This window comes from Ochlerotatus camptorhynchus, unplaced genomic scaffold, assembly GCF_037179485.1.
Source record: "Ochlerotatus camptorhynchus isolate MF236.1 unplaced genomic scaffold, CSIRO-AGI_Acam_v1.1 ptg000008l, whole genome shotgun sequence".
Classification (NCBI taxonomy): domain Eukaryota; kingdom Metazoa; phylum Arthropoda; class Insecta; order Diptera; family Culicidae; genus Ochlerotatus; species Ochlerotatus camptorhynchus.
In genome coordinates this window covers 1,546,616-1,565,275 of record NW_027040500.1, presented here as the reverse complement: position 1 = coordinate 1,565,275, position 18,660 = coordinate 1,546,616, and the positions used below count along the sequence as shown (strand labels likewise).

The 18,660-nt window shown below is 39.7% G+C and overlaps 1 protein-coding gene across 4 annotated transcripts in view; it reads right to left on the bottom strand.

Moving 5' to 3' along the window:
* The window catches only part of mub (poly(rC)-binding protein mub), a 672,225-nt gene that overhangs the window by 495,900 nt on the left and 157,665 nt on the right, over positions 1-18,660 (bottom strand). For 3 of the 4 annotated variants that reach the window (XM_065218781.1, XM_065218837.1, XM_065218827.1), the window contains exon 2: positions 10,046-10,064. The exons of the other annotated variant lie outside the window; for it this stretch is intronic. The gene's annotated coding sequence lies outside the window, so the exon portion shown is untranslated. The remainder of the gene's footprint in view (positions 1-10,045; positions 10,065-18,660) is intronic. 4 annotated transcript variants of the gene reach the window in all.

The window sequence follows — 18,660 nt, the reverse complement described above, 5'->3', positions numbered from 1 at the left end:
ATCCGTTCTATCGACGACTGTCACTTCCTCCAATGCCAGCTCGAAGCGTTTGCTAACTGGTGCAACTTGAACCGAATGGAGGTTAACCCCGCGAAGTGTTCAGTTATCACCTTCTCTCGCAAGAAGGAACCGATCATGTTCAATTATGTACATCAGGAAACAACTATCAGCCGTGTCAACCACGTAAAAGACCTGGGAGTTATTCTGGACTCCCAGTTAACGTATAAGCAACACATCTCGTTCATTGTCGACAAGGCGCCAAGATCTTTGGGATTCATTTTCAGGATTACAACGAATTTTTCCGATATATATTGTCTCAAATCGCTATACTGTTCTCTGGTGCGGTCTACCCTGGAATATTGCTCTGCAGTATGGAACCCAAGCTATAACAATGGTGCTGAAAGAGTTGAGTCCGTTCAGCATCGATTTCTTCGATTTGCTCTGAGGAAGCTGCCTTGGAGAAACCCTTTTCGTCTACCCAGTAGACTGCCAGTGAAAATGGTAATTCTTAATTTCTCGCTAACAAAATGTTTATTGCCTCGAAAAATGACCCTATGCAAAATTTGAGCTCAATCGGACATTATTTAGGGGTGGCGCAAACGCGTCAAAGTTTGATTTTCTTCACTCTCGAAAATCTCCCAAGGGGGGTATATGAAATTTCGGAAATCAAAAAAAAAAATTTGATGCCAAATGTCTTAAAAATGCATGAAACGTCGAGATTTGGTGTTATCTCGAAAAAAAAAAATTTGTTTTGGCACCTCTATAGGGTAGGAATTTAAAAGAAACACATATAAAGGGTTGTCCCGTAGGTGGATATGTTAAAAAGTCATTGTTCTTTCGTCAGAGTATACTGTAAACTAAACAGCACTAACGGTTGTCCTGTACAATTTTCGGAATTATTCTACGATTTATGTCTATCTATGCTTCTATTTTACGTGGTCTCAGATACTAAAAAATAATATCATCAAATGTTTTGAAGTTTGGATTCTTAAAACAACATGATGATATTTTCAGATACATGCGTTTGGTAAAAAGTAATGGTTTTTATATACCTATTTTGATTTTTGGACCACCCTAATGAAGAATAATTTGACCACCCTAGTGAATTATTTCGTATTAGATCCTAAATGGTGGTTTAATTCGATATATAAGCAGGTTGGAGACAATTGTGAACAGTTTTAGAAGCCGACTCAGCAATCTTCTATATTCCATATAAAACTCATGAAAAAAATTCCAAGTCCCAGAAAGTCGATTTTTGAAAAAAAAAATTGTTTCGAGATAACACCAAATCTAGACGTTTCATGCATTTTTAAGACATTTGGCATCAAAATTTTTTTTTTTGATTTCCGAAATTTCATATACCCCCCATGGGAGATTTTCGAGAGTGAAAAAAGTCAAACTTTGACGCGTTTGCGCCACCCCTAAATCATGTTCGATTGAGCTCAAATTTTGCATAGGGTCATTTTTCGAGGCAATAAACATTTTGTATATGGTTTGTTAGCGAAATTTGATGGTCAAATTTTTCCCATACATTCATTGGCAGTCTACTACCCAGTTATGAAAGTCGATGTCAACTGATTGATCTGGAGCTTCTACGTACTCGGAGAGACACTTCGCGGGCCCTGCTCATCGCGGATAGTTTAAGAATTGAATAGAATTGATTGTTCTACAGTCCTGGAGAAGATCAACGTGAACATCCAACCCCGAGCGCTGCGAAATAACGCTATGTTAAGATTGCCTCAGCATCGCACTAACTATAGCATGAACGGTGCTATAGACGGCCTTCAACGTGTGTTTAATCGAGTTTCTTCAGTGTTCGATTTCAACCTGACACGAGAGATGCTACGCCGGCGCTTTTCCTGTATTTTTTCTGACGCAGTAAACCGTTGAATGACCATGTATTTTATTGTATTGTGTATTTTAGTAAGCTGGACTATGCATTTTAAAGCTATTCACTTAAACATCATTGCGGTTACACTCAGCCTGTTGATGTAAACTAATAAACAAATAAATAAATAAATATGTAAATAAATAAATAACAGCCATTCTATAGCACACGACTAAGCCTAGTAAATAAATGAACTAGTTAATAAAAATGGGTTTATATTTCACTTTTGGAAACATGCATATAACTGAAACATACCTTATTAATAATATGTTGAAATAAGTTATATTTAAAATGTATTCATGTTTGCTTGTATTTCTAGTTTAAGCATATAAAAACTAGGCCAGCAAGTTTTAACCAAATACAATCAGTTATAAATGTGTTATAAACAGGTAACTGAGAGATGCTATACCGAATTATAACTTCAAGATAATAAGTGTCTTTTAGAAAGGTGGAATTCTTCACAAAAAATAATACAATATGTTTTCAAAGCAATATATGCAAGATGTTTTTAAGCAAGTAATATAGGTATACCTTATTTACAACTATCTGCAAGTCTTTGTAGCGGTGCTTGCTCATTATTTGAAGTTCGTCTGCTTTTGTTGTTACCCCGTTGAAAGTGGAGATGTCGGCGGAAATAAAACTGACGATAAGATTCAGTTTCCCACATGGCTCGCCGAAACCATCAATAGAAGACATTACGAATTTTGTGAAATCGCTGGATGCAGATCCCACTCAGATGATCACTACATACCGTACAGCGGAGGAAAAATCTATGATCATCAAGTTTAAATCAGAGGATTCGATACTTTTTTGTTTGCTACACACGACCGAACACGGCGATATTGACAAAACAGCTATGGTCGCTCATTTGAGCTTTTTTTTTTTTTTTTCTTTGGTTTGTTTTTTCCGTCGACCTTGTTTCCGTGCTGAGCACCAATGCTACCGACGTGCCAGGAAGGCAGCTCCCACACCTGGACCCTACCTATCGACCCATCAACTCATGAACCGGGGACCAACGGCTTTACTTCCCATCCGAAGGAAGGCGTGATCAGAGATGTTATGCCTCAGAACATCCCGGCGGCGCCGACTGGTATTGAACCCAGGCCTGCTGGGGTGAGAGGTAATCACGCTTACCACTACACCACCGGCGCCGTTAGTCATTTGAGCTAAATATCATCTTCAAGGGAAACCATATCAATTGTCAGTGACAATCCTATCAGTGGCGAGCATGTGCAGTTTTTGTTATTAGCTTAATTTGTAAAGAAATTAAATGAATTATGCAAACAATTCCATGGAGCCGTTAACGTGAACAAGCATCTACGTCGTTAACTGCCTGGATAACAATAGTGTGACAATTTCACTTGGTTTTTATCAGGTGAAACTGTGTCATTGACCAAGTTTTTTTTTTTTAGAATCAATTCTTCCAGTGAGCATAATTTTGTCAATATCACGTGAAGTCTTTCAATGACAACGACAAATCTTAACGCCGACTGTCAATTTTCCATATTTATCCTAAAGCTGGTCAAACAAAATGTCAAAAATAATTAAAAATAAACCAAATTGATGCGTCATGCCTTAAGCGGTTCACTCTGTGTAATTCTCTTCTACCTATCTTGCACGGAAGCATATACACATCCGGTGAAATACCCATCGTATTGTTACTTATTTTTGCTCAGAAGGAAAGGTTCGTTCCGGAATTGATCCTTTTTTCCACATCTCTCGTGCTCTCATCTTCCTTTCGACTAACCAAAATTCATTTTTTTTAACTGAGACTGGAGTCCCTCCTTACCGTACTACCCGTTATTGTCGATTCTATTCGCAACACTTGAATAGACCACTTGAAGTATTCATCATTTGCTTTTTTATGCGATTTCTCAGAACAGAAAATCTCATAATAATCAATTTTCTTCGTTCCTCATCCAATAACTCAGCAGTCAATGGCACCCTCCACGTCCCGTCTTCGATGGAGCGAAAGGATCCATACATCTTTCTTCAAGTTTTCTTCTATGGTTTGGAACCAAAGAACGGATCGGGTAAAAGTGGATTGTTTTCCAAACGAGTAGCACAAGAAGAAGAAGAAGCATAAACAGCGGAATAAAAAAATACTTCACCTATCACAATTCACCGGAAGGAGCTGAAGCGGATGGTGACGGCAGAGGAGGTTTATCGAAAAGGAATCAACAAGGGTTTGAGTATGAAAAGAGCTTCTTCACTCAGTGAAACACGCCCGCACATAGGAAGCATACCGGTGCTGAATGGTTTTCCTCTCTCGACTTTTCTTCAATTCTTTTTCCTGAGTTGGTTGGCTACGAAGCAAGAAAAGGATTCCTCGGCTAACCAACCAACCAACCTTGTCAGTGGGGGTTGCTGCAGCCTGTTAGGAGGGCTGGGGAACATTTGGCCAAGCATGACCACGGCTAGTCTGCACCAATTCCGGTTATGGTTGTGCTCGTTATCATAAAATTTGAATTGAATCAACTATCATTGTCCACTCTCTTGAGCAGCCAAGTGCGTTTAAGGAGCTTAAATGGAAAAGCAATACAATGAGAAAATGGGTTGGAAACGGGTTCGATAAGCTCTTGAGAAGAGGTAATGAGACTTTTTGTATTTATGGATTGATATTACCAGTAAGAAGAAGTAAAAAGGTGGGTTGAGCTGCAGCACTGACATGCTGCTTTATCGTAGGGATACAACAGAATTAGAACGGAATTTCGAGGACAGTTAAAAAAAAATAGAACGTTTAGGATATAGGATTTCTGAATAGCAATTTAAAAAACTTTAGGGAGCATTTCTTGACAATTCATCAAAGAGTTAAAACAGATTATTGAAAAGAAATTTAAAAGTGTTCTGACCAGAATTTCAAGCAAAAAGAGGATTTTCAGAAATTTCTGAGAACATGTCCAAGATAATCCCGCGAAGACTTTGAACGGAATTTTCACCAATACTTAGGAAAAGCTGTGGAAAATTTTACGGAAAATTCTGAAGTTCATAAATTCAGAACATCTTTTTGAAAAAGAATTAGAATGGCTTGTTGTATAAATGTATTATAAGTGATTCAGAAAACATCCCACGTTATATATGAGGATTAAAGATGTTTTCTTCATACTTCCTAGATTCAACATTTTCCAAAATAGTTTTCTTTTGCTTTTATCTTTAAATGTTCTCTAGACGTTCATCTTAGTGTTTTAATACCACTATAAAACTTGACAGTTTCTTATGAGGTATTTGGAGGTTTGTTATAAAGAAAGATGAAAACACTTTTTTATGACATCTCATAAATTAATACAACTGAAAATGTGCAGGTTGTCTTATAAGGAGTTGAAAATACTTTTAAATAACACTCTGGCAATTAAATGTATGCTTTGCTGCTAACAAAACGTCTTTATGACGGATCGAAGGCGTGTTGAACGAGAATATAATTGTCATGCCATTGGCAAGAACATGATAGATACTTTTAATACGCCATTCATCAAGCGGAGCTGGTTTAGTTAGGAAGTAATGAGTCTACCACGCCAAGGACCAGTGTTCGAATCCCATGCTTAAATTTTTTTTATTGTTTTTTTTTGCCGCTGGTTTGTATGATGTTTCCAAAACATGTTATAATACCAGTATTTAGTTTTATAAGTTCCGCGTCTTGCGCTTTTTAGGTTGTATAGATGTATTAAATGATGTATATTAAAGTATTATTGATTCTTTACGTAAGTCATTAAAAAGTATTTTCAACTTCTTTATGATGGCGTTTGACCCGAAGTTAATCGATGCGGAAATCAAGAACCGCTACAAGGTAGCCCCAACTGCCGTCTATCGGATGACAAGGAGGGACGAGAACGTCAAAAAGTACCCGGATTACCTTTTCCAGTTGTATTTCCATAAGGGAACGGTAACGCTCAATGCGTTGAAGGCCATCCGCTCTATCAATTCCATCATTGTCAAATGGGAGCCATACCGTGGCGGCCGTCACGACGTCACCCAGTGTCAGCGATGCCTGAATTTCGGGCACAGCACCCAAAACTACTACATCAAGCCGCGATGTGGCAAATGCGCTCAAAACCATGTCTCCTCCGAGTGCGTTGTCGACGAGTCGGATACGTCCAAATGCGCCAACTGTGGTGACGCTCATCAAGGGTCCGACAAACAGTGTCCCAAACGCGAGGATTTCAATCGGATCCGAAAACGGAAGGACAAAACGCCGGCATTCAGAGTGGAGGACTTGCCGCCTCTTCGTGCTACGCAACAACAAATTTCTGGTGCTTCAGCTGGATAAAGCTCCCCATCCCCCTCTGGATACTGTAGACAACCACCAGCACAAAACGTCAATCCCGATCTCTTCTCTGCAGAAGAGCTCATGAAGATTTTCGTCGACATGACCAGCGTTCATCGTCAATGCCACAACAAGCCCGAACAGATCCAAGTGCTCGGTAAGTTTATTATTCAGTATGCTGTCTAAACTATCGTTTCTTCTTATTCTCCTTCCTCGCATTTCAAGCTTATTGCGTATGGCATATTAGCTTATTGCGTGCTCTCAACTTAGTGTTCTAGATGCACTTCCACAGTTATTAATTGAGAGCTTTCGATGCCTGTACCATTTTTGCATTAGTATAACTGTTTGGCAAGTACAATCATACTCTATTGCCCAGGGAAGTCGAGAAATTTTCCAACCCGAAACATTCCTAGACCGGACCGGGAATCGAACCCAGCCACCTCCAGCATGATCTTGCTTTGTAGCTGTGCCTTTACCGACTGAAATAATGGAGGTCCCGGAACGCTTGTTCTGTAAGAGCTAAACAGCTTGAGCTTGCTGACTTCCTCCGCAAGCACAGTATTGACGCGGGCCTTCTAACAGAGGCCCATCTCAAATCCGGTGATAACTTTTTGTTTCCTGATCATCACATTATCCGGCTTAATCGCACCAGCTCCAGGGGGGAGGGGGCGGGGCTGTTGCCTTCATCACCAAGAAAGGAATCAAGTTTTACACGCTGCCCAATAGGCCCTTAGTGTGGAGGTGGAATCCCCAACTGGAAACGTCCGGTTCATCACCGTATACTGCCCTCATCAGTATGCTGCCATTAATTTAAAAATCACCTGACCACCATCACTCGCCTCCCTTAGCTCAGTCGGTAAAGGCGCAGCTACATAGCAAGACCATGCTGGAGGTGGCTGGGTTCAATTCCCGGTCCGGTCTAATAATTTTTTCGGGTTGGAAAATTTCTCGACTTCCCTGAGCATAGAAGTATGATTGTACTTTGCCGCACAATTATACCAATGCAAAAATGGTACAGGCATCGAAAGCTCTCAATTAATAAATGTGGAAGTGCATCTAGAACACTAAGTTGAGAGCACGCAATAAGCTAATATGCGATAAAAAATAAACTTGAAATGCGAAGAAGAAGAAGAAGAAGAACCATCACTCGCACGAGCTCACGATTCGTCATTGGGGGCGATTTAAATGCCCGCCACGAAGCATGGCGGAGCTATCAGTGGAATCAGAACGGGCGTCTGCTCTTCGACCACTCGCAGCATGGGCTGTATACAGTGAAATTCCCGGATGAACCGGAGATGCTTGAATGGCAGGAACAGGAGTTTGATTGCTGTTGAATGATGAATGGCTCGACTGGGTCGAAGCGGTTGAGGGCTCCTTTGATGCCTTACAGTGTGCATCCTGGTGGTATGATCGTGATGGTATCCATTGGTGGATGAGAGTTGCAATTTAATTCAAGCGAGGTTTTTTTGAAAACCCTAGTCTGGATTTCCTGGCCTGCTAGTTGTGCGACTTCACTGATGTGTATTGCTTGAAGAGGCTTTATTGCTCGTTAGTAGGCTGTGGAATCCTCAAAACCTTAACGGTTTCAATCGGATTGAGGGAGTTCAACGGGATCGTTATTCGTCAGCATCAGTTTTCCAGATACAAAAATCGTTTGCAGTTCTTTGACATCGCCGTACTACACCTATGCATAGATCTATTGCGAGGCATGTTGATTTCTGACATCTTGATTGTAAAAGACTGACTGTCAGAAGCAATTCAGTCATATCATATCAACAGTCATAATCGTTCCCGAGCACTTCGCAACAGCGTCTTTCTTTAAATACCATTTTGACGAACGAACTAATAAGTCAACGGAGCTGTCGGAGCATCCGCATGTTTAGCTACATAGGCTTCTATACAGTAGAATTGGAACCACCCAAGTAACCATTGACAAGTTATTTCGTCTTTTTAGCTATCATAACTTACAAACTCTGGTATAGCCGATGTTCAGCTGTATATAGCCAAAAAGGTGACACAACGTGCCTATGGTTTCTTGGGTATCTTTTAAAATATGGTTAAATTCATTGTGAAACTATCATTAGAACCATAAACAGTAAGGATTTTGTTGATTATTGAATACTAGTTCTGCATTTGGTGTTGGAAAACCTTATGAAACCGCTCTGATTGAGTCCTCAAAGTATATGGCACTTGAGCTATTTGATTTCAAGGTAATCAACACAATGGATTTGACATTCGTACTATACACTATTGTAATAACTTTAAGGAGTACACTGTAATTACTGTGAGGATTCAGGAGCTATTGCAAAATTAAATAGAGATAATTTTCTAGATAACGTTAATTTAAAACACGATTCATGCAAAATGTGTTCATAACCATTATTTTTTTTTAAATAATCTTAGCGAAAATTATGCGGCACCGATGGTGTAGTGGTAAGTGTGATTACGTCTCACCTCAGAAGGCCTGGGTTCAATCCCAGCTGGTGCCTCCGGGATGTTCTGAGCATCTCTGATGACGCCTTCCTTAGAAAGGGAAGTAAAGCCGTTGATCCCCGGTTCATGAGATGTGATGGTTCAAAAGGTAGAGTCTAGGTGTGGGAGCTGCCTCCCTGGCGTCGGTAGCATTGGTGCTCAGCACGGAAAACAAGATGGACGGAAAACAAATCGAAAAAAAAAATACTAAAATTTGTAATGGGAGTTTAGTTGGTTGTCAGCATGCCACCATCTCTTTCATGCTACATAATTGGAGCCAATTAAAAATCAAATACAGCTTTCCCCCGAAGAACGCGTTACCTACTGAGTTGCACCCACCGCTAATTATGAAAATTTCTGACATCGCTGGATTTGCAGAGAAAATAGGATATCATTACAGGTGCACTAGAGTACTTTTATCTCCGCCTGGAACAGTCTATTTTATCGTTTTTCATTGACACGAACCTTCGAGTTAAACGGCGAGCGAGAGAAAAACAAATCTCTATCCAATTTCAAAGAAATCACATTCTCAAGTTCATCCACGAAAGTCCCACGCATGAGCGACAAATGAACCAAGTCACTTAATACCATCAGATTCGATGATAAAGGGTTTGAGTTCAAGGTAAAATAATGGATCTAGAAGGCTCTGAACCATATTCCTGGAACATGGCTTCTTGTCTCTATTTAAGATAAAAAAAAAATTGAGTCTCCCGTGGCCTATTCTTCAAGTAGAAGCAGCAACAGGGGGTGGTGGTTCAGCTTGCAGAGCATGTGGGCGAACTTGTAGAAAGTCTGAAAAACGTTAAAAGCCTGTCTAATTGAATTTTCCGTTATAATTTACCGTAAAATGATTCACTTTCACATCAGAGCGATGATGATTATAGTGTAGGAGAGCATGAAATTAAATCTTTCGTTGTTATCTCTTCTTATTTTATTTTTCATCACTTTTGTCCCTAGGGATGCCATCGGTTTTCCATTGAGTACTGCTAAGGGTGAACGAAAAAGGAAACACAATTAGAAAAGGACCATCGTTAAATTACGTAGTATATTTTTGACCAATTTTAGACGCACTCCCCCCCCCCCTCACCCCTCGTAGCGTATTTGGCTATATCTTACACATGGATAGTCATAATGTTTGAAAACCCCCCTCCTCCATAAAATGCTACGTCATTTATGGATGTTCCCAAAGTGGGTTTATATGCCCACTGTGTGGGGTAGATGGGGAAGCGAGAGTATTTCAAGAATAGAAAAGAACGTTGCAGAGTGCAGAATGGGTGAATTAACAATTGTAAAAAAAAACTCTCAGTCATGGAGTGAATATATCTGTTCTGCCTTCCATACCGGGCATTCGGTAGGAGATTTTTCCCACTTACTGAGAAATTAGCAATGATAGAGTGGTGCATACTTTGTCGGATGTCACTTACCTTAATTACGGGCTGGTGTCTGAAATTGACAAGCAGAAAAAAGTGTCTATTAAAATACTGTAAAGAAGGAAAGGTAGCGAGCGAACAGTTAAGAGTGGAGTGAATTTTACTGTTTGCACATCGAGTAACGTTTTCAGTGAACGATGGCGGAAATTGTGGCTTTGACGTGTTTCGAAAAGTGGAACGAATAGCGTTTGAAATATTAAAATAATGGAAACTGTTGAGGTCTTCCGTACGTTGACCAATGCAATCTGGTGCAATTGTGAAAACGAACTGTCGTGACCCGAGCTGCCTTCCATTATAATTATAATCCTTCAATCAGGAGTGTTTTCGGAATCAAAGAAAGAATGGTTTAAATTTGCTTTCGTATTCGATGAACTCTCTTACATGAGGTACATGTCTGATTTTATTGCTTATTAGCTGACTTCGATTTCTATTAATATGTTTTTGGATATCTATTAGACACTGTGGAACAAATTTTTGCTTTTAGGATTTCGAATGCAATGCAAAGTAAAACTCCGCTTGTCGACACTTGTTTGAGAGGCCTTTTAGAGCCAGACATTCACCAACAATTTTTTAAAGAATGTGATGTTTGCGAAAAGTTTGTTTCGAGATGATAAACTATATCATTTGTACGAACTTCTCGTGTATAGAACAAGACAAACTCAATAGTGGTGGGAGCGGCGCCGGTGGTGTAGTGGTAAGCGTGATTACTTCTCACCCCAGCAGGCCTGGGTTCAATCCCAGTCGGCGCCGCCGGGATGTTCTGAGGCATAACATCTCTGATCACGCCTTCCTTCGGAAGGGAAGTAAAGCCGTTGGTCCCCGGTTCATGAGTTGATGGGTCGATAGGTTGGGTCCAGGTGTGGGAGCTGCCTCTCTGGCACGGAAAACAAGATCGACGGAAAACAAATCAAGGAAAAAAAAAAAAATAGTGGTGGGATAATTTTACTTCAGAGCATGATCACGATTCTCTTTACATGTATTCCAGCAGACGTCATCTACTGTAATCGAAGCGTTTTCGAACTCGATCAAACTCCTCCACAGCAGTACCAGTTCGTGTGGGCAGCTTAACTTAAGCCATTAAGCTATTTTCAAAGCCCTTTGCTCGGTGGATGCATCGAAAGGCTCAGGTCCGGATCGTATTCCACCGTCTTTCATCAAGAATTGTGTAGCATCGTTGGCCACACCCGTTATGTCTATCTTCAATCGTTAACTCCTGGATGGCGTTTTTCCGGATTCCTGGAAGCTTGTCGAAATTACAACGATCTTCAAGCCAGGCACCATTCACAGCGTGGAAAACTACCGACCTATCTCGGTTCTTAATTGTTTGACCAAAGTTCTCGAAAGTCTTCTGCATGACAAGTGGTATCCAGTTGTGCAATCTATAATCTCGGAGTTTCAGCACAGCATGAAACATGGAGTCTTAAAAAAAAATTGGATCCGAAGAATCGTGAAATACATTCGAAAAGGGCCAAATATTACCAACACTTTCCAGCCATTATCTACAACATTGCTCAAGACACCAATCCGATTCGACTAACCATTTTTGAATAACACTTTTTCGAAGATAAGCTTAATGTTTTCTATATGCCTTTTCAAAAATAAGCTTGCTTCAAAATTGATTGATGTTGGAAAATGGGATTTTTGGACAAAAGGAGCGTTTCTGCTAATTTTCATCCAAATCAAAAAGTACAAGAATGAATGGATTAGCGTTTTGGTATGGAAGTGGCAAATCTTTAAGTTTATGAACTTGCCCCATAATTGACTCACATTTAAAAAAAAATCGTTCCAGCTGGTAATGAACAATAAATTCATCAAGGCTCTGCCAGAGAAAGTTATAAACGTTGAATAAGAGATCCTGTGCGTGGAGTAAGTTTGATTCCAAACGCTTTGAATATTAAGATATTTCAACTTAGGTCGAACCTTTGCCAACTTTCTCTACATCTCTCTTTTAATCTAAAAACAAAAAACTCAAATATATATCGATAGTTTTAAGGTATGGTTGTTGTCCTTTATCTCATAGAAGCCAGAGGATCTAGCAAAGATTTCAAACTGTTTTAACATTTCTTGTTGGTAGTAGTAAAATACGTCTGCTCTTCCACTTCTAAGTTATCTGGATTTAACAAACGCTTTATAAAGTCTGGAACGCGCAATAATTGGTCAACTTCAAATTGGTGTATTTCTGTAAAAAATGCATAAAAAACCTGAAATGCTGCATTTGGAGGTTGAGTGTATAGGGTTAACTACCCCATTTATGGCTCATTAAGAACAACCCGCACATAGTCTTTCTTATTCTAGTGCAGCTTAGCAGCAAACGGAATGTTATTATTACTGTTGGCTTCCAAATTTATTTACCTTTCCGTATGTACCGTAAGATTTCATAAAGAGAAACAAATTGTTGAGATATTGTTAAAAGCCTGACACTGCTTCTTGACGCCAAACTCGGCCTACGGATTCTACACTCGGCCCAACGCATTGAAACGCCATTGAAACGCAAATGAATTCACTTCGGCCTATCGGATGATTTAGATAGTTTAGATTTTTTAGATATAAAGATTGATTCGGTCAGAGCGCTTCATTTGTACTTGAGAATATTAGGTGCAAACATTCATATCACTTGTTTTTATTGACTTCGTTCGGTAGCATTTGAACAAAAGTATCGTACCAAACGCATAATTTAGCTGTTAACGCCAAAATCATTGATTTATTTGATGTTTTCTGCTTGATAGGCCCAAGATGGGCGCCTAGGCATAAGTAGTTCTCTACCCTATACAATGATTGCTATGATGAGTTTTCACCGTTTGCTCTCCAGTTATCAAAATGACGTCCAAGCAAGAAGAGCAGCTTGTCAAAATTTTGCTCGCGCAGCAAGAGAATCCAACGTTCTCACACGCCAAGTTGACAAAATTGCTGGATGTGGCCAAATCGACCGTGACAACCGTTTTAAAAGTGATCAAGGAGTTACGATGAAGAAGGTGGCGGTGAAATATAAGCAGAATCCTCAGTGTTCACTCGGCTGTCGACAGAAGCAGACCACTCTCAATGTGTGTCACGCGATCGTCTGTTTACTTGGCAGCAACCATTGTGTGGTCCTCCTCATTGTTCTTCATCAGCAGTTCTTTCGGTCGATGCGTCGTCGACTTTGCAATTAAACCGCTTCGTGTTGAATGCGTGAGTGCTGACCACGTTTTGCTACAATGGAAGCGCTATGACCCTCGTTGGCGAATCTACCATACAAGTAAACCACTGGAAACGGCTCCCGTTTTGGTAGAGGAGGCTTATTGGATAGCGGAAGATAAAATGTTTATTGTGTTGTACCTTTTGACTATAGTTTTAAGATGTATTGTATAGGAAACAAGAATCCTCGGCTCTGTAAAGTTAATTCGGTTGAGCCTTATCAAATAAATTAATGAACAAAAAAAAAAGCAGAATCCTAACCTCTCCATCCGGGACGTCGCTGGCAAGCTCAATGCTCAATCCCATACTACTGTGCAGCGAGCCAAGAAACGAGCCGGGTTGTCGACGTTTAAGAAGGTGAAGGTGGCGAACCGAGATTACAAACAAAACACGTCGGCCAAGCAGTGGTCCCGAAAGCTGTATACGAATCTGCTCACAAAGTTCGACTGTGTCGTCATGGACGACGAAACTTATGTGAAGGCGGATTTCAAGCAGCTGCTGGGACAGGAGTTTTATACCGCATCAGGAAAAGGGAAGGGAAATTTTCAAAACCATAAAACTATCGAAGTTCCCGAAACAAATATCTCGACTGGCAGGCCATATGCACGTGTGGTCTTAAAAGCGACATTTTCATTACTACGGGAACCATCAATCAAGAGATCTACGTCCAGGAGTGCCTGGAAAAGCGGCTACTACCATTCCTAAAGCAACATAATAGACCTGTTCTGTTCTGGCCGGACTTGGCGAGCTACCACTATGGGAAAAAGGCAATCGAGTGGTATGATGCGAACAACGAGGTTGTGGTACCCAAATACCACAACCCTCCAAACAGCCCAGAACTCCCTATCGAACGGTATTGGGCCTTGGTCAAACGGAAATTTAAAAAAAAAAAACTAATAAATCCATGGAAAACGAGCAGCAGATTAAATCTATCTGACTTTCGGCGGCGAATAAGGTCGATGAGACCACTGTGCAAAATTTAAATGGAAGGGGTTAAGAGGTAGACACGGCAGTTCAGATTTGGCAAACCAAAAGAATAAACGAACATTTTTTTCCTTTAAATATATGAATAGAACCATCAAAAGAAAAATAAAAAGATTTTTGTGATATGAATTTTGACTGAAAGAAACGATTTCTTCTCGACCAATTTTTGCGCGTTTCAGTCTTTAGTTTTTGGTAATACAACTGCGTTTTTTCTTCTTCTTTGTCTATTCTTCTTCTTCGCATTTCAAGCTTATTGCATATCGCATATAAGCTTATTGCGTGCTCTCAACTTAGTGTTCTAGATGCACTTCCACAGTTATTAATTGAGAGCTCTCGATGCCTGTACCATTTTTGCATTAGTATAACTGTTTGGCAAGTACAATCATACTCTATTGCTCAGGGAAGTCGAGAAATTTTCCAACCCAAAACATTCCTAGACCGGACCGGGAATCGAACCCAGCCACCTCCAGCATGATCTTGCTTTGTAGCTGTGCCTTTACCGACTGAGCTAAGGGAGGCCCCTGATAAATTATCTGATAGCTCTAAATCAATATATTCCGTAAACAAAAATTAACAAATGCAGGCCGCCGTCATGCGCAATGTTTGTTTTATGTTGTTTATTTTGACGCTTCACTTGTTATCGAGCTATAATGTGTTTTACAACACAAACTATACTGTAGCAAAGAACTATGCATCGTTAATATTTTTCCAAGGGTTGATTGTTTCAATAATCTAAAGGATGGCCTTCTTACCTCTGTTGAACGTCTTACCCCGTCATCCCCTACAAGAGAGGAGCGGATTCAAAATAAACTGCCTTGGCAACATATGCCTACACGCTATTTTGAGGCTACTCAGTGACTGGGTAGATCGTACTCATATTTGCATGCTGTATGGAGTTGTCAAAAAATAAGTGAACTGAGTTTGCTCCGATGAGTGGAATCTACTCAGATTCTGGGTAAATGGTTCTGATATCAATTTTTTGAAGTTGTGAAGTTGTGAACAAGCGATTTTTGCGCAGTCTAAAGTGAGTCTAAAATTATTTTTTTTAAAGTGAATCAGTGAACATGTAGCAGCTACGTAATAGCATAAATGTAACTCTAAGACCTGAAGGTCTCAAAGAAACGGGCTCAACTTTTTGGCTCAGCTCTGGTACGTTAATGGATGTACTTGGGACCGATAGGCTAGTCCAGTGTTAGCCAATTTAAAATCGTTAGTTTCCACCGATTGGTAATAGCTTGAATGGCGAAAGCTATAAGCAGCTAGTTGGTGTTGGTATCAAAAAATACTTTATTATCATTTCATATGTTTTTTTTTTATATTCTTCCTGAACGAAATAATTTATATATAAAGCATTCATGGGGCATTAATTCGTTTCTATCGAAATGGGTAAGGTTTACTCAGTTGATAAATGTCATCATCTGAGTAACCGTTACCCAGTTTCCTCCATAGGCACGCTTACTCAAATTTGAGTAAACTCATGTTTACTCATTTTTGAGTAACTTCCCTTTTGGCTGGACTGAGGCGTTTTTGACTCAAAAATGAGTAGCCTCAAAATAGCGTGTAGGTGATTCTAGCAACACTGCCAATTAATATAGGCGTGCTCGATTGGCTCTGGATTTGACAGTTCATTTGGCTCAAACCAGACAGCACAACACTAATTTGGCTCAAACCAGACAGCACAACACTAAGTTGAGAGCACGCAATAAGCTAATATGCGATATGCAATAAGCTTGAAATGCGAAGAAGAAGAAGAAGAAGAAGTAGAAGAAGACGAAGAAGAAGAAGATAATTTATCATGTGAAAGTAACGTTACTATAGGGAAAACACATGTCTGTTCGATGTACTTATAGTGAAAAATTTATAGTTTTCATCAAATTATGATGTATTACAGAAGCTGTTACAGTTTGACATGTATCGGAGTAAGACGGCCACCTTTGGTTGGTTTAAACTATATGCATAAATAACAATAATTCGTTTCTGAAACATAAACATTCGTGGATCAGTATGACTTCGTGATATGGAGGCCCCAGGGATCCACCAGAAAATCCGGAACATTCAAAGTAGTCAATTCATAAAATTAGGTTCAGGACTTCTATGAAGCTTCTCTTACCGGTATTTTAAGTAAGATAATCAAAGCACTCCAAATGGTGATGGTGCACAAGTAAATTAGGAATTTCCTCACTATGCGGCGCTAGTGTACATGTGAACTTTTTGTATCTATAAGCTATATGTTGAAATCCTCACCATCTACGAAGTCAGGACATCTACGTGAAGTCCACACGTAGACTAGTGTCACGTAGTGAGAGAATTCTGAACTCAACATCCCACAAGTTTGAAGACGTTGATCACCTATACAACTTTCGCGAAGACGAAAACATTCTAAATAGTGAAGATTGTTATTCTTTATTATAGAGATTTTTAGCCATATGACTAGTTCATCTCTTAAAATAGTGAAGATCTCAAGATATATTTTACACAGGAAATTGACTTACACGTTAGCAAAACAATACCACAGACATTTTTTCCAATCGGTTTACAATTTTGAAGGCAATAAAGCACTACATTTAACAATAAAAAATCATCTCGACCTACTAGCGGTAAAAGAAATTTGAAAATTAATAATTTTGTTTTTTTTTCATGTCTGTGCGAAAAAAAAAATCGATGGATTATTTTCAGCACTGGATTCAACTTTGGAGCAAGATACGCAATAAATAATTATATCAATAAGTAGTATTTTTTTGATGAATAAATGATAAAATCAATTTGAAATTTTATGATTTAAAAAGGTGTTATCTGGTTTTAATAATTGAATATTAAGGTAAAAGTGACCTTGTGAGTAAATAAAAAAAATCAGGAACGGTTAAAGACACCACTTGAGATTGGGAAAAACTCTCGTCATTTTGTGTGAAAAATAAAAGGAAAACATCGACGAGAGCTTTAAGCAATCTGAAGTGGTGTCTTAGAAAAAACCATTTTTGGAATTGTTATTAACTCAGTAGGTCACCTCCACCTTAAATTAGTGTAATTTGCTTCACACGGCTCATTTCGACGGTTGATCCCTTGGTATTTTTTTTATCTAATCGATCATCAGTTGAACTAATGCTTTAGATCTTTTTAAACTAAAAAAAAAACCTAATCTATAACCAACTAAAATAATAATAAAAAAAAAACAAAAACCAACCGCACATATAGTTTACAGGATAAACGAAACTATTCTTACGTCGATATGGCCATACATTATTATGATAAAGTAGAGTATTTCAGCTTTCACTTTGTTAAAGACAAGTATCAAAAGAAGTTTAAACAAAAGAAGTTATTTTTAAATTTAATAAAAATGCCATAATACAAGACAGAAAAAATACCCTCCCCATTCCACGGAAGCTGATCTCCATCAAGAGGAAACGGTACACAGCTTTCTTCGGGGTCTCGGAAACGAGCTCAATTTCCGGTCGGTTTAACCTTAACCTTGTGTATCTTCAAACGATACCAACTTCCCAGCGGGTCGTAAGCCAACCTCATTCATTCAACATTTGGCTCATCTTAAATCTATATACAATAGACAACGACGAGAGGGGGGATCCCAACATCCCAGGCCACAGCAAACAATTTATGTTTATCTAGTATACTATCCATCGTAGGATCCATCCCATGAGACTCGCTCCACTTCCCGAAAAACCTCCACCGTCAACCACTGACGACGCTTCTGCTACCTCAGCTGGTGTGTCCAGCCATGCAAGCTCCGTTCACTTCGACAACGTCATCGTTGAGTGAGTGGGGCAAACTTATTTCAAATTCCAACCACGAGCCAGCCAGCCGACAGCCAGCCAGTCTGGTCTCACCAGCGCAGTCAGTGGTGCGGTGCGGAAGCCGACAGCCGAATCCTAGCGATGGTGATTTATATTCAGCACATGTCAAACGACTACCAGGTTCTGTTCTGTCCCCCAAAGCAAGCTGTAGACCGTCTCGTAAATCTTGGCCCGATTCTGCGATTCCTCACTCAACATCGGGTAAGCAGGTCAGAAGTGCAAGTTCGGAACTGATGTCGGGAGGACCACCCAACTGGAAAGAATAGATATAAAGGGAACACGCCAGCTTCAGATTCTTGATGTCTGACGGCGGTGGTGTAGGTATTGTCGGCCGTGAATGACGACAACGTTGACACGGTCCAGGGAGGCAGGAGGACGGTTTGGCACATTTGTGTTATTGAAACCAAATCGTGACTTTAGCTGACCTTTATTTTAAGTAGCAAATGTCAGGTAGGTCCACCAGCAAATGGGAACAATTTTCACCTTCATGGCGTTGTGTGACGGTGTCACTTGATGATTCTTTAATGTCGATTGTCAAGGGAAGTGGAGTTTTGCTGAGAACGAAGAAAACGAATTTTCTTTTATATTGTAGGTGTAAGAAATTTGATTTTTTTAATGATTCAAATTTTGGGTTTTTCTTAAATC